This window comes from Rattus norvegicus, chromosome 15 (genome assembly GCF_021556685.1).
Source record: "Rattus norvegicus strain SHRSP/BbbUtx chromosome 15, alternate assembly SHRSP_T2T, whole genome shotgun sequence".
Lineage (NCBI taxonomy): Eukaryota > Metazoa > Chordata > Mammalia > Rodentia > Muridae > Rattus > Rattus norvegicus.
This window is the reverse complement of record NC_141548.1, coordinates 17,094,576-17,111,183: the sequence shown is the minus strand read 5'-3', so window position 1 is coordinate 17,111,183 and position 16,608 is coordinate 17,094,576. Positions and strand designations below refer to the sequence as shown.

At 40.7% G+C, this 16,608-nt stretch overlaps 1 non-coding gene across 1 annotated transcript; it reads left to right on the top strand.

Moving 5' to 3' along the window:
• Window positions 1-14,897: 14,897 nt before the first annotated feature.
• Window positions 14,898-15,029, top strand: LOC120097238 (small nucleolar RNA SNORA17). The gene has a single exon (XR_015639195.1). It is a non-coding gene; the product is annotated as a small nucleolar RNA SNORA17 (small nucleolar RNA).
• Window positions 15,030-16,608: the final 1,579 nt, after the last annotated feature.

The window sequence follows — 16,608 nt, the reverse complement described above, 5'->3', positions numbered from 1 at the left end:
AGATCAGGAGCATCCTGCCCTTGGCTGCTCCTAGGTTCCTGTGTTGACAAATTAATTTCTTATCCAAATAGCCCACACTAAATTATAATCTTTGACTATAGTAGTTGGATTGTCAGTTTCTAGGGCACACAGAATTGTCCTTTAACTGCATTTTACTACAGTTTTTATAGCACATCAAGGTAAAAATATGATTTGGTATTGGAGTGATAAGGGTTTTTTTTAAGGAATTTCTTTATGTTACTGTCAAAATAAATGCTAACATTGCACAAAGTTGGTGAGGGGTGCAATGAATATCCTGAACTATTTTATATTTTTCCTACAAACCTGATATTATTTGCCCCAAACATTTCTTAAAACCACAAAAGAAAACAGAAATTATAAATCTAGGCATAACAATTAACATCTGTCTTCTCAATCTCAGACGGTGGATGCAGTAGGACCAGCCTGGGCTCTATAATGTCTCCCAAGAGAATAATGCAATTCAAAGTTTCAATAGATTATCATTATACATCTCAGCATCATGCCTAAATCAGAAAAGGAGTGATTACCAGGATGCTAACTGACTGGACACTAGTGATCATGTACTTGTATAAAATTACCTTATATTAAAACTCAGGGTAGCAGCATCAATGAGAGGGATTCTTACTAGTAAAGATTCCTTAGCAACAGCACACATACGTTTTGAAAAATGCAAGGCCAGTGATAATCATTTTCTCTTTATGATAGTCCCAAACTAGAACAATTCCAATGGCCACAGGGTAAATAACTTGTGACCAGGCATATAACAAAATTGTATTTTTCATTACTCTGCATATTATTATGTATATCATATATAATATATTCATGGAAAAAAGAAACTACTGTAACAGAATTATGAATGGATCTCCCAGATAAAAAGTTGAAAAGAAAATCCAGATAGAAAAGAGTAGACATTTCATGGTTCTGTTTATATGAATTTCAAAAGTCCAGAAGGTATCAGTGGTGATAAGGGTTTGGTAGAGAGATTACTTGTCAGGAGGATCATGACTGGAAGAGGCAAGAAGGATTCTCAAGTAGTGTAGGCGTTATTCTGTGTCTCTGTCTCACTGGAAAAACAGCAATGTGATTATTTTATGAAAAACTCTTGAGAGGTGCCCTTCATATTTATTCCACCAAATGCATTGTAAATTGGCTATTTTTAAAAGTGTAATTGTGGTCATAGCTTGGTCAGTAAAGTGCTCACATGCCAGCATGATAGCCTGACTTTTATCTCCAATCTCCACCTTTTAAAATTTTGTCATAGTGGGCATAGTGGCACATGCTCATAACAATAACAGGGACCATGGACAGGGTGTACTTCAAGGACATTTTCCTAGTCACTCACTTCCTCCAAATACTCCCTACCTCCTGCAACTTCCTCTACTACCCAAAATAACACCACCAGGGAACTAAGCATCTGTATGAGAGCACAGGGATAAGGAATGGAGCACAAACTTTTCATATCCAAACCATAGCACCACGATACACTTGTCAAGATTTAGAAACTTATATGTTGTGATTCTGTATCTTCTGACCATGATAGAGCTATTTCACCAGTGAATTTGCAATAGCTATGGTTGTCTGTGCAGGACCTGTACAAGATCAAGCCAAATAGCATTCCACTCTAGCTAAAGATAGTAGGTGGCTGCTAGAGGTTGGGACCATGTTTTTAAGGCATGTGACTCCCCCCCCATTAGGCTGTCCATGCTCCAGTGGAAGTCAATAAACCCATGGGCATATTAGTGTCACTAATTGAACTCAGTAAGTTACCCCCCTCAAAAAAGTAAGAGGAAAGGAAGTTGAGTGATCAATAGGGGGCTTTGGAAAGAGTAGAAGAAGATGGAACCAGATGCAATTTTTAAAATGTTTTATAAAGATATGAAATTCTCAATAAATAAACTTGAAAAGAAAGCTTCATGAACTTATTTAAGTGTGTTAATAGCTAAACTTCAGGGTTGATTTGAATTTCTCAGGTATTTCTACTACTGAGTTCTTATTCTCTTCCTTAGTCCCAACCATGATATCATATCATATTTAGTCATTACTTCTCGTTAGTCATCTTTGATTCACTATTTCTCAGTCTTTTCTTGGTTTCATGACAATTTTAAGAATTATCAGGCAGATATTTTGTAGAATTTCCCCTCAATTTAAAGTAGGAATTAAATTAGGTAGGAATTAAAGCTGTTTTAAATGAATACTCTTGTCAGAGTTCTCTTCCTTCCATATTCTAACTGAGTTATATAGCACCCATGTGTCTCACTGCTCAAGGTGTTCAACTTGGATCGCTGGTTGTTTAACCAAGCTTTGATTCTTCTGTGGCACTATTATCCTTCATTTCCCATTCTATTTCCTAAGCATGAGTCATCTAAAGTAGATACAATAGGTCATCTTTGCTTAGGAGTTCATAGTTTATGAATATGATGTAACTCTTGCATTGTATGACACATGTCTGTCACTAATCTTCTATGGACAGAAGATATGTTTTTTGTCATTTTGATCATTTGATGTTTTCAACAATCTCTTAATGACCCAGGACACAGCTTATTTAGACAAATGTTCTTTATGACACTGAAAAGGAATGCATATAGTTTTGATATAGTTTTGCATTGCGTGGAAGAAGCATAATGCAGCATGTCCACACACAACACACACACACACACACACACACACACACACACACACACACAGAGAGAGAGAGAGAGAGAGAGAGAGAGAGAGAGAGAGAGAGAGAGAGAGAGAGAGATTGTTCCACTGGAATTTTATAGAATTTCATGAATCTGAACTTGGGTTCAAAGGTTACTTTAGCAATGTATCTATGAATACTTCCTTTCCCTAGACTCTTCTAAGTTTCCTTTGGCAACTTCAGTTAGACACACAGTAGGAACTTCAACTGACTTTCTTCCCCCCCCCCCCCGGAGCTGGGGACCAAACCCAGGGCCTTGCGCATGGTAGGCAAGCAAGCGCTCTACCACTGAGCTAAATCCCCAACCCCTCAACTGACTTTCATAAGCACCTTTTGCTTCTATCTGCATTTCCCATGCTATTTCCTCTCTGCCCTTCAGATATAGCATCACCCCTTGCCTCCTCACCTCCCTAATTCTCCTTCACGTTGTCACCCTCACAGCTAAGCTCATCTCTTGACTTTTTAATCCTTTTTGCTTTGCATTTTCTATTTTGTATATTTCTGTTTATAGATTGTAATTTTCTTGTGACAGTCTCTCTTTTCAATTTACATTCTTTAATGTATTAATTATATTTTGTTTAAAGCTATAATTTCGTAAACCTCAAAAGTCTATCTCATGTGCTTGCTTCAGTGGCACATACATTAAAATTGGAACAATGCAGAGAAGAGTAATGTGGCCACAGCACAGGCATACATGTGACCTAACCAAGCAGTCCACATCTGGGGGACAAAAAAAAACTTGAACAGGGAGAGGTTCAGGAATATGTGGGACTGAAGAGGGAAACAGTAATCCAAAGGAAGGATTATGGGAACCCATTCGGATTTAATCCACATCTTATTCACAAGTAAATAATAATAATAATTATCAAAATTATCAGAAATAAGAATTATAGGGACAATAGAATAAATATAAAATGAAAGAAGATGAAGTAGTACTAGGAGGGAAAGGATTAAGCAGGGGTAGGGGCAGGGAATGAGTAAGAGGAAAAGGAGTAACCAAAACTGAAAATATATGATGAGGATGGATACTTACACACTAGTTAGTACGCTAACCTCAAATGTAACCATAAAAAAGAAAGTAAAGAGAATTCAAATAAAATTATCCTGTACATGTAGACAAATGTCATTCCCAAAGGGAATGGGTTAATTAATGGAAATTGAGTTATTGGTCAGGAAAGTCCCAGGGATCTTTAGAGCAACACAGGGTATTTGGCATTGGCCTTGGTTTCCAATCATAATTACATGATAAGACCTTATTGCTAAAGACAACACACACTTTGGGTGTAGGGCATAGATATGTCATTCTTAAAACAATAATGAAGATACAATTATATATCACATGAAGCTCAAGGAGAAGGAAGACTGAAGTCTGGATGCTTCAGTCCTTCTTATTTTTTTTCTCTTATTTTTTTTTCTTATTAACTTGGGTATTTCTTATTTACATTTTGAGTGTTATTCCCTTTCCCGGTTTCCGGGCCAACATCCCCTAGCCTTCCACCTCCCCTTCTTTATGGGTGTTCCCCGCCCCATCCTCCCCCCATTGCCGCCCTCCCCCCAACAATCACGTTCACTGGGGGTTCAGTCTTAGCAGGACCCAGGGCTTCCCCTTCCACTGGTGATCTTACTAGGATATTCAATACTACCTATGAGGTCAGAGTCCAGGGTCAGTCCATGTATAGTCTTTAGGTAGTGGCTTAGTCCCTGGAAGCTCTGGTTGCTTGGCATTGTTGTACATATGGGGTCACGAGCCCCTTCAAGCTCTTCCAGTTCTTTCTCTGATTCCTTCAACGGGGGTCCTATTCTCAGTTCAGTGGTTTGCTGCTGGCATTCGCCTCTGTATTTGCTGTATTCTGGCTGTGTCTCTCAGGAGAGATCTACATCCGGTTCCTGTCAGCCTGCACTTCTTTGCTTCATCCATCTTGTCTAATTGGGTGGCTGTATGTGTATGGGCCACATGTGGGGCAGGCTCTGAATGGGTGTTCCTTCTGTGTCTGTTTTAATCTTTGCCTCTCTATTCCCTGCCAAGGGTATTCTTGTTCCCCTTTTAAAGAAGGAGTGAAGCATTCACATTTTGATCATCCGTCTTGAGTTGCATGTGTTCTAGGCATCTAGGGTAATTCAAGCATTTGGGCTAATAGCCACTTATCAATGAGTGCATACCATGTGTGTTTTTCTGTGATTGGGTTACCTCACTCAGGATGATATTTTCCAGTTCCAACCATTTGCCTATGAATTTCATAAAGGCATTGATTTTGATTAGCTGAGTAATATTCCATTGTGTAGATGTACCACATTTTCTGTATCCATTCCTCTGTTGAAGGGTATCTGGGTTCTTTCCAGCTTCTGGCTATTATAAATAAGGCTGCTATGAACATAGTGGAGCACGTCTCTTTTTTATATGTTGGGGCATCTTTTGGGTATATGCCCAAGAGAGGTATAGCTGGATCCTCAGGCAGTTCAATGTCCAATTTTCTGAGGAACCTTCAGTCCTTCTTATAAGGGGGAGCAAAATATTCACAGGAGGAAATATGGAAACAAAGTGTGGGTCAGAGACAGAAGGAAAGGCCATCCAGAGACTGATCTACCTGGGGATCCATCCCATATGCAGTCATCAAACCCAGACACTATTCAGATGCCAAGAAGTGCTTGCTGACAGTAGTCTAACAGAGCTGTTTCCTGAGAGGCTCTGCCAGAGCCTGACAAATATAGAGGTGGATTCTCCCAGCCAACCATTGGACTGAGAATGGGGTCCCCAAGTAAAGAGTTAGAGAACGGACTGAAGGAGCTGAAGCAAAGGAGCTTCCCCATAGGAAGGACAACAATATCAAGCAACCAGACCTCCCCACCCCAGAGCTCCCAGGGACTAAATCACCAACCAAAGAGTACACATGGAGCAACCCATGGTTCTAGCCACATATGTAGCAGAGGGCAGCTTTGTCTGGCATTTGTAGGAGAGGCCTTTGGTCCTGTGAAGGCTTGAAGCCCCAATATAGAGGAATGCCAGGGCTGGGAGGGGGCGGGAGTGGATGAGTTCGTGGAGGAGCACCCTCATAGAAGCAAGGCGAGGGGAGATGGGATAGGGTCTTTCTGGAGGGGAAATCAGGAAAGGGAATACCCTTTGAAATGTAAATAAAAATATCCAATCAGAGAAAGAAAACATCAAGCTACAGACAAGCCCGTAATGCATTGTCTCAGTTGTGATTGATGGGTGAGAACCCAACCCATTGTTAGTGGTGCCATCCCTATGCTGTGTCCTGGGTTCTATAAGGAGGCAGGATGAGCAAGCCATGAGGTCCAAGGCAGTAAGCAGCACATCTCCATGGGCTCTGCATCACCTCCTGCCTCCAGATTCCTTCCCTGCTTGGATTCCTGTCCTGACATCCATTGATGATGAACAGCGATAAGGAAGCATAAACCAAATAAACCTTTCCCTCCCCCAACATGCTTTTTGCTTATGGTGTTTCCTCCCAGCAATTGAAACCCTACCTAAGACACACAGTTTGAGGAATATATTTCATTGTGATTAGGAAGGCAAAGCAGCAGGAACTAGAAATGTCTGGCCATGTTGCATCCATAATCAGGAAGCAGAGAATGAATGCGTGCTGTCAGCTCACTTTTTCTTTCCCATACAGTTTAGATCCCACCCTAGAGAATGGTACTACCCAGGGTGTATACATCTTCTCATATCAAGTAACCTAATTGGGATAATCCTAACAGCCAGGTCCGAAGTCTGATCTTCTATCCTATATTTTATGAAGTTGACAATTGAGATTAACCATTACACTAGTAACTGAACACAGGTTCAAACATATGAATCTATAATTATGCATACATGTGTAGATCAGTGAATGGATAGATAGATAGATAGATAGATAGATAGATAGATAGATAGATAGATAGATAAGGATAGGTAGATTCAATTCCCTATACTTACTTAAGATGACCTAAATAATATACACATCACCTCATATCTTCCAGTTCAATATCATTTCCCCTATATATTTCCTTTTATCAAATTCTTCCTAGTCCTACAAAAATTAACCCCTCACATGTCTATATTGTAATATTTATCTAGAGATAAAATAATTTTCCAATCCTTTTATTCTAGAATATAAAGGGCAACATGTCTCTTTCATCTAAAGTTCGTGAAGTAGCCATTTATATTTTTAATTCACTAAGCACTTGCTAGAATGCCTATTAGGTAAACCCCCCCCCAAAGGACTAGGACATGCAGATGGTTCATTAGGATTCTTTGTTTATTTCAACTGGAAGAATTTACAGAGTCCATGATTTATTAAGTTGCAGCAGCAAACACATCTGGTGCCCTGAGTCACATATACCCACCCTTTCATCTGATGTTAACCAGGTTGGAATAGATAATGCACACTACACATTCAAGAGCTTTCTTTCATTCACACTGAGGGCTTTTTCTACCCTATCTGTCTTGAATGCCAAAAGAATGCTAGTCCATATGAAAACCTATAGAAAGAATAGGAAACAATCTTGACCAATGGACAAGAGCACCTCTGAACTACAGTGTAATTTTAAAGGGCATTGCATGATCCAATAGAAATAAGTCCTGCTGGCCAAAGCCTAAAAATACTCCCCTTCCCCTTCTTTCTCTCCCCACCTAACCCCTACTCTCTCCTCCTTCTCTCTCTCCTACTCCCTCTCTGTCACCTCCTTTACACCCTTAAGACCACCTTTTGAAGGAACCTACATGACACCCAAACATGAAATTCTTGCATTTATAATTCACCCTTCTTTTAAGTCTTCTCGAGTCCAGCTTCATATAGGTAGCTACACCTTAGACCCCTGTTTCTATGGCTGTCTCCCTAGAGTATAAAACAATTAATTAACCAGTAAATGTGTTCTATTACAGTGCCATCTAGTGGCAAGGATGAATCACAGCTTATAGCATCTGTGTGACCATGATACAGCTATGATGTGGAAACACTTAGGTGGTTTCACATGACATTAGTTAGATAGACAGGGCACTCAAGAGTAGGCAGTCTTACTACAGTCCTACTGAAGGTCAAAAAGTTGAATGTTTGTGGGAGGATATTAAAAAGATGGGATGATTTTATGATATGTAAGTAACACAGGCAAGAATAAAGATAATCAAATCTCACATATGAGGAAGCAAAAGTTAACCACTGACAAGGTCAGGCAGAACTTTACCTCTGTGTTTCCATTTAGCCAAGCAGAAGGCCATATTAACATACAAAGCTCATGTCATGGTACACAAATCTGCCTCCAACAGTCAATGTTAAAGAGATCTCTGCATAGAATAAAAAATTGATTAGTAGCATGCAAGGTATAATCAGGTAGCGTCTGATGAGTGCGCCGTATGTCCTGACTTGGTGCAAAGTGGTTTTTTTTTTTGTTTTTGTTTTTTGCTTTTTTTATTTTAACTTACTTTTTTTTTATTAACTTGAGTATTTCTTATATACATTTCGAGTGTTATTCCCTTTCCCGGTTTCCGGGCAAACCTCCCCCTCCCCCCTCCCCTTCTTTATGGGTGTTCCCCTCCCAACCCTCCCCCCTTGTCGCCCTCCCCCCAACAATCTAGTTCACTGGGGGTTCAGTCTTAGCAGGACCCAGGGCTTCCCCTTCCACTGGTGCTCTTACTAGGATATTCATTGCAACCTATGAGGTCAGAGTCCAGGGTCAGTCCATGTATAGTCTTTAGGTAGTGGCTTAGTCCCTGGAAGCTCTGGTTGCTTGGCATTGTTGTACATATGGGGTCTCAAGCCCCTTCAAGCTCTTCCAGTTCTTTCTCTGATTCCTTCAACGGGGGTCCTATTCTCAATTCAGTGGTTTGCTGCTTGCATTCGCCTCTGTGTTTGCTGTATTCTGGCTGTGTCTCTCAGGAGAGATCTACACCCAGCTCCTGTCAACCTGCACTTCTTTGCTTCATCCATCTTGTCTAATTGGGTGGCTGTATATGTATGGGCCACTAGTGGGGCAGGCTCTGAATGGGTGTTCCTTCAGTCTCTGTTTTAATCTTTGCCTCTCTATTCCCTGCCAAGGGTATTCTTGTTCCCCTTTTAAAGAAGGAGTGAAGCATTCACATTTTGAGCATCCATCTTGAGTTTCATGTGTTCTAGGCATCTAGGGTAATTCAAGCATTTGGGCTAATACCCACTTATCAATGAGTGCATACCATGTGTGTTTTTCTGTGATTGGGTTACCTCAACTCAGGATGATATTTTCCAGTTCCAACCATTTGCATACGAATTTCATAAAGTCATTGTTTTTGATAGCTGAGTAATATTCCATTGTGTAGATGTACCACATTTTCTGTATCCATTCCTCTGTTGAAGGGCATCTGGGTTCTTTCCAGCTTCTGGCTATTATAAATAAGGCTGCGATGAACGTAGTGGAGCACGTGACTTTTTTATATGTTGGGGCATCTTTTGGGTATATGCCCAAGAGAGGTATAGCTGGATCCTCAGGCAGTTCAATGTCCAATTTTCTGAGGAACCTCCAGACTGATTTCCAGAATGGTTGTACCAGTCTGCAATCCCACCAACAATGGAGGAGTGTTCCTCTTTCTCCACATCCTCGCCAGCATCTGCTGTCACCTGAGTTTTTTATCTTAGCCATTCTCACTGGTGTGGGGTGAAATCTCAGGGTTGTTTTGATTTGCATTTCCCTTATGACTAAAGATGTTGAACATTTCTTTAGGTGTTTCTCAGCCATTCGGCATTCCTCAGCTGTGAATTCTTTGTTTAGCTCTGAACCCCATTTTTAATAGGGTTATTTGTCTCCCTGCGGTCTAACTTCTTGAGTTCTTTGTATATTTTGGATATAAGGCCTCTATCTGTTGTAGGATTGGTAAAGATCTTTTCCCAATCTGTTGGTTGCCGTTTTGTCCTAACCACAGTGTCCTTTGCCTTACAGAAGCTTTGCAGTTTTATGAGATCCCATTTGTCGATTCTTGATCTTAGAGCGTAAGCCATTGGTGTTTTGTTCAGGAAATTTTTTCCAGTGGTGCAAAGTGTTTTATCCATGTGATCTCATTTAAGTCTCACAAGAGCCTTGTAACATGAGTTTTACCTGATGTCTTGTGGCTGATTGTTTCATCTTTTCAGATAGAATAAAAGGAGATGAAAAAATTCCTCAAGTTCCTGAGGTCATAGACATGGGGAAGAGCAGAAAGAGGTCAGGTGGACACAAAGTCTACTCCTTCACACAGCTTATGACTCATGTGGCATTAGAATTCATGACGAATTTTGTACTTAGATGAGAGTTATCTATGAGGACCCCTTCATTCTGAAATGGGGGGCTGACGCATTCGTGGTGATACATTGCCTCAGGTCATCTAGAAATGGACTGCTGAAATTAAGATTCTTACTCACTGGACTCTACTCAAAACATAGATTCTTTCTCATGATGGACTTCTTCCAGCAATTAATTTCTGTCCTCAAGCAAATGATCTGTTTGCATTATCTTAGTTTTATGTGACTGAAATGCTATTATTAGACAAGATAATCCACAGAACTATGAGAAAACTTTACTCCAGAAATTTAACTCAGCACCATCTTCTGACAGTAAGTTTTGAGGTTCAGTCAAATTGGGGTACATTAAAAGTGGTCAGTGAGGTTCAATCAAGTTGGGGTGTATTAGAAGTGGTCAGCATATGCTGTGCTTGAAGTTCATTCTAACAGGAGACTCGGGAATGAAATGGACTGACTATTATGAGAAGAGAGCACCTCTGAGGTAGAAGAAAAGGCCTTCGGGATTCTGCTGTGCACCAAACAGCACAACCTTAGACAGGATATTTAGCCTGTCTGTGACTTTGTTCTACAGTGTTTGTTCAATGGATAAAAACAAAACCAATCTCACAAAACAGTGGTAAGGATTTTTCAGCATACTCAAGAGCAACACATTACACGTAATGAAACTTCGGAGTTTTTTTATTTTATTTCTTCTTTCCTTGTTTCAAAAAGAATTTTGATGTTGTTTCTGAAAGTGATCTCAAAAGTATCATCTCTCCTTCACTTTCTTCTAGCCCTATGCAAAAAACTTTTACAGCTAGTTGAACACCTCATGGCACTTCAGAAGTGAACACTTCAGACATAGCAAGGCTTGCCAGTGGGGACCCGTTTAGCACAACTAATAACTTACAAATGCAAATGCTGTCTGATCTATCAATCTACCTATTGGGAAATTATCCTACAGATAAATAATGTATTACAAGACTATGCATTGCAACAATAATTTCCATAAAAAAAGATCTTTCAAGATCTAACTGTCCGTCAATAGAGGTTTCATTATTTAAATTATGATACATGAAACTCTATACAGCAAGAAAATACACAGCTAGGAAAAAAAATCCCAGGACATATTTTTCAGTGAGAAAAGCAGAGAATAGAACATTTTTGTATGATATGCCACCATTGTATAAAAGAGAAATAAATATATGTTAATATTTGTTTATTATGTTAAAAAGTAACTAGAAAGAAACTCAAAGAACAGGGTGGGTGTGGCGAGGGAAAACTGGATCCAAGAATAAAAAGGGTAAAAGAGAGATTTTTATTCTACCTTGTATTTCTAAAGGTGGCAAGGTCCAGAGAGACAACTCAGCTAATAATGGCATTTTTTCATACAAGTCCGTTGACCTGAGTTCAATCTCTGAGCCTACATTGGGAGGAGATTACTGGCTCTAGAAAGTTGCCTCCTGACCTTGATGTGTCTATGTGTATGTATTGTTACATCTACACTCCCACACACATCATGAAGATAATAGTGCAAAATTTTTAAATAAGTAAGTTTTAAAAGTATTAAAGATATTTTCAACTAAGTGTGTATCTACTTCAGTATGCTGTCATATTTTACATACCCTCTGCAGTGGTTAATCTTCATTGTGAACTTGACTTAGATTTAAAACCTCTATGGAAACACACTTATGAGTGTGCTGAGAAGGATGTTTCCAGAAAAGCCTCACTGAGGAAGAAAAACCTACCCTGACTGTAGTTGGCCCTATTCCACATTACGGAGTTCTAGACGGAATAAACAGAAGGAAGTGATTTGATTTCCAGCATTCACACTTCTGCTTCCTGCTGTGGTCAACCTGACTGAGTCCACATATGACCTGTACAAGGAATGCAGAAGAAAACGAAATTGTGGGTTTGGGGAGACTTAGAGAACTATGAACAGTACTTCATAGGCCAGTCTTGTGGAAGCTTGGGAGACCAGAATGTCAAGAAAAATGCAGATGGTGTTAGCTTGATCACAGGTTGGAAAAAAACAAAAACAATTGGGTTAAATTCTGTTACATTCAGGTGGAGAATTTTACTTCATTCTTCCCTTGGCCTGGGAACTTGCAGTGAGGCTAGCCTGAAAAGAAGGGGGCTTACTTCTATGGCAGTAGAAGAAATCTCAAGATGACATTTTGTTCAGGTTATGCCATGCCGTCTTCTCACAACTCTAATGCATATCTACAATGGGAAAGGGGTTTTGAGTACAACAAAAAGACATAAAACTGGCAAGGGGAGGGGAAATAATTAACGCTGCAAACAAGCACACTGCAGAGAAAGTGTCTGTAGTTGTTCAGGTGAGTCAAGCCCATGAAGTTATAAAGCCTCACATTTCTTCACTGGAGCAATAGAAAAGACCAGAGGGCAAGAACCGCTCATTGATTTCCCCAATGGCAAATTCATTTAAAAGGGGAGAGCCTGGTAGAATGCCATTGAAGGAATTACCCCACTTTAGCAAAAGTTTAGGGAATTGTTTCCTCAGGTTCAACCCTAGAAGTACACAGAGGACACAGCGACTCTGTTATCTACCTCTGTCAAGGCTGTCCAACCTTTTGATACTGTGGAATGGCCTTGTGACTGCCAATATGGTATGACTTCTTCATAGCTACTGTGGGGTTCATGAGGCCTACAGACAGAATCTTGCCACAATCTAGTTAGGAGAGCCAGGAACTCATATTATCCTTCTGCTTCAGCCTTTCAAATTAAAGACATGGGTCACAAACCCCTGATAAATTACACAATATATTTCTAAATAACCTATGCTCTATTTGGAAAATATTTCAAATAGAATCACATGAAAATTTATAGTGTGCTAAAGCATTGCTGAAAAGGGAAAAGATATGTTAAATGGTGGTGATCATAATAAAGAAATACTAAAACCAAAGACTAAATTCTCTTTATAAGAGTCTAAGTAAAACAGAATTATATGCAAAGTAAATAGAACAAAAGAAAGCAATGGCATGTAAAACAAAGATTATGAGAAATTTCATAACAAAACCCTGGTTCTACGTAAAGAATAATCAAACTGATAAGATCACTAATAAGACTGGCAAAAAATAAGAGAAAAATCTGAAATTATTGCTATGAGAAATGGAGGAAAGTTTTTGTAATTTTTTTCCTTCTGGAGACTAAAAGCATAATACAGAATGCTACAATTTTTACTCCCACAATATTGACAAGCCATCCAAAATGATCAATTTTCCATTTTTTATTACACTTGGGAGGTACAGGCATGCTTGCATACATATATGTAAATATGTGCCATGGTGTTCATGTGGAGGTCAGAGGACAATTTGTGGGATCCGGGCCTCTTATTCTTCAATGTGGGTCCATGGAATTGAGCTCAGGTCGTCAGGCTTGGCATCAAGTACTTTAACCTGTTGAGTCATCTAGGTGACCCCCAAATTAACAGATGTTTTAAAGAACACATAAAAGTTGATAAAAATATGCTAAAATTTGAGTGACCCACTATTATTAGAATGTATATTTGAATTTATAATTTTAAAATAATCTTCCTGCAAAGATAGCTCTTGATCCAGATGGTTCTACTGATAAATTCTATCCAACATGTACAGAAGAAAAATAACAATCTTAAGCCCACTTAGAGAAGAGAGAATTCTTTGCGGCTCATTTTATCTGGTTACTATTATACTGATAGTAAAACCCAGAGAAAAACATCTCCTAAAAAAACTTCTGCCCAATATCCCTCATAAATATAGATGTCAATATCTTCAACAAATGTAACTGGTCTTTGACTTAAAATAAATTAACATTGGTTTTCACTTTCTGGTAGTGCAAAAAGGCTATGCATTCAACAGAAACCAAACAGCATCTTCACATTTCATAAAAGATGATATGCAAACATAAAAAAATGTTCAACTACAATAATCAACAAGGACAAGTAAAATCACCATACAGTGGCCTTAGAAGGTAAAAAGACACACATCACCAGATTATTGGCAAGCATGTTGGAAGAATAATGGGTTGATACACTACTGGTGGAAATACAAAATAGTTCAATGACTTTAGAAAAATAGTTTAACACTTTCTTTAAAAGTTAAACACTGAGAGAGTGTAGCTCAGTGGCATGGCACAAACTTACCAAACATTCAAAGCCTTGAGTCCAGTCAATGGAGACATTAAAAAAAAAAGGTTAAGCATACATGTAACCTTAAGTTTCACAATTTGAACATCATTGGTATATTGGGTCAGCCTTTACTGATTGAATGTCCCATGTACTCTACTGGGTCCCGGGCACAATGATAATAAATCCCAAACATCCCATAAGAGAAAAAAAATTACTTCAAGCTAAGAACTTATGTACTCTGTGATCTAACCATTGCACAGCTATTTACACTGAAGAACAAAATGCATCCAAAGAGAGATGCTTTGCACTGACTACACATGCTAACAAATTCATAGTGCCAAGACTTGATATCCAATACGGTGGAATGAAGAGATGGGGCATTTGGGTTGCGTCATAATGAATGACATTAAGTGCCTTTATTAAAAATGGGAGGAGGGATCATAAAGAGCTAGACACAGTGAAGGTGTGTACCACACACCTTTAATCTCAGCACTTGGAAGGCAGAAACATGTAGATCTCTGTGAATTCAATGCCAGTCTGTTCTACGTAGATTGTTCCACTCAAGGCTATATAGTGAGACCCTGACTGCATGAAAGAAAACCCCAGGGAGCCCTTTTGCCATCCTTCTGATACATTAAAATATATAAAGGGGTCTGATGTACACAACTTAGAATAGAGCCCTTACCAGATGCCATCCTGACCCTGGACTCCCACCTCCAAACCAGAAGAAAGAATACTTGTTGTTTTAGCCGCTCTCTTTATTGTATTTTTTTATTATAGCCATATCTAAGATAGACTTGTGTCCAGACATTTCTATGAGTTGTCCTCTCAAAAATTAAAAATGCCTGACCCTAGACATGTTGCAGCTATGGCTGCTGTGTCATATGTGCCACAGTAAATGACAGAGAGGAGATAGGTTATGTCTATACTCAGTGTTCTTATCTGTGAACATCTGAGTGATTGGTGGTCTAACATGTCCTGAAGAAAACAAGCTTGAGAATCACCAGATCAGTGCCGTCAGGCATGTACAGGGAGATAGCCTGAGACAACTACCAATCAGGTGCCATGCAGGCCGCAGGGGAAGATCATACCCAATGTGACCCCTGCCCAGCACCATAATGAGCAATTTTGTCATAGCACTCTCTAGACTACTCTTGAGATGACCCCAGACATTCAGAGACCCCAGGAGCCACTAAGAGGAGGAAATAAGTGGTCAAGAAATGGAAAAGAAAGAGAAACAGGGGATGTGGGCAATATAAAGTGAGGCAGAACTGGAAATCAGAGGGTAGTGAGGAACAACATTATGTGAGTAGCTGGTGATGCCACCTGGGACCATGGTGGGATCCTGCCTGTGCTGCTACCCATGGCCACATCTGGGGTTTATGGACCTGCTACAGCAGAGGTCTGTTACCACCAAAGGCTAGGCAAACATCCTAGGCCTAGGCTGCCACCTGGAGGCATGTTAAAATCTAAGGGCTATGCAGGGACTGGCTCCACCCCCCACCTGGGCATCATGAGAGAGCTTGCCCTGGAAACATAAGAGCAGGAGAGCTGGCCCTACCCCTCGTCAGCTGTGAAGAATGGCCATGCACGTTGTGGGAGTTGTAGGTGAGCCAGCTCCTAAGGATATAAGCATAAGGGACCTGGCCCTACCACTCATTTCCTGAGCAGTGGCATGGACGGGGAGAGGTAGTTTCCTCCTCTTACCTCTCCCCCTCCCTCTTCTCCTCCTCCTCCTCATCGTCCTCATCCTCCTTCCCTCCCCTCAACCATCCTCCCTTCCCCTCCCCCTTCTTTTCCTCCTCATCCTCTCCCTTCCCCCATCTTTCCTCCCCCCTTCCCCCTTTTCCTCATCATCATTCTCATCCTACTCACCCTCATCCTCCCTTGGCCTTCACCACTTTTGGCATGCCAGAGACCTTGCTCTGGGGTAATTAAAGCAAGAGAGCTGTCTCTGACCCTTGCCAGCTTTATCACTTGGGAGAGCAAACCTACTCCTCACTAGAGCAGCACTGTAGATATCAGGGACACAGGTGAGCTCATCCTGAAGATATGAGTGTGGGAGAGCTGCCTCTCTTTCTTATCTGGTAAGCATGGAGAGAGGGAAACGACCAGCCCCTCCTCTTGCCCCTTGCCACCAATGACAGGCAGCAGAGCTGGTCCGGAGATCATCAAAGCAGGAGCCCCGCTCCTCACCTGCTGCAGACTCTGCACCTTGTTTGGGAAGCACAGTAAAGTTGGCCCCAGATGTGGGCCTTGTGGATGAGCCAGGATGAAGGGCTTCTGGGTGGTAGCTCATCTGAGGGAGAGCTACTTTACCATCTACGGCAGGCAGGAGAGCTGGCCCCCAGGGTCATGAGAGTGGGAGAATTGGCCATGTCCCTCACTGGCTACCACTCTCAGAAAAGCAGGCCCTGTACCTCACCTGGGCAGCAGGGTAGAGCTGGACCTGGAGTTGTGGTAAGTCCCCCACCAAGTCATGAGTCTGAGAGAGACAGTGGACTAACCAGCTCACATACCTCTCAGGCCCAGGGCTTTGAATTGGCCCACCCCAA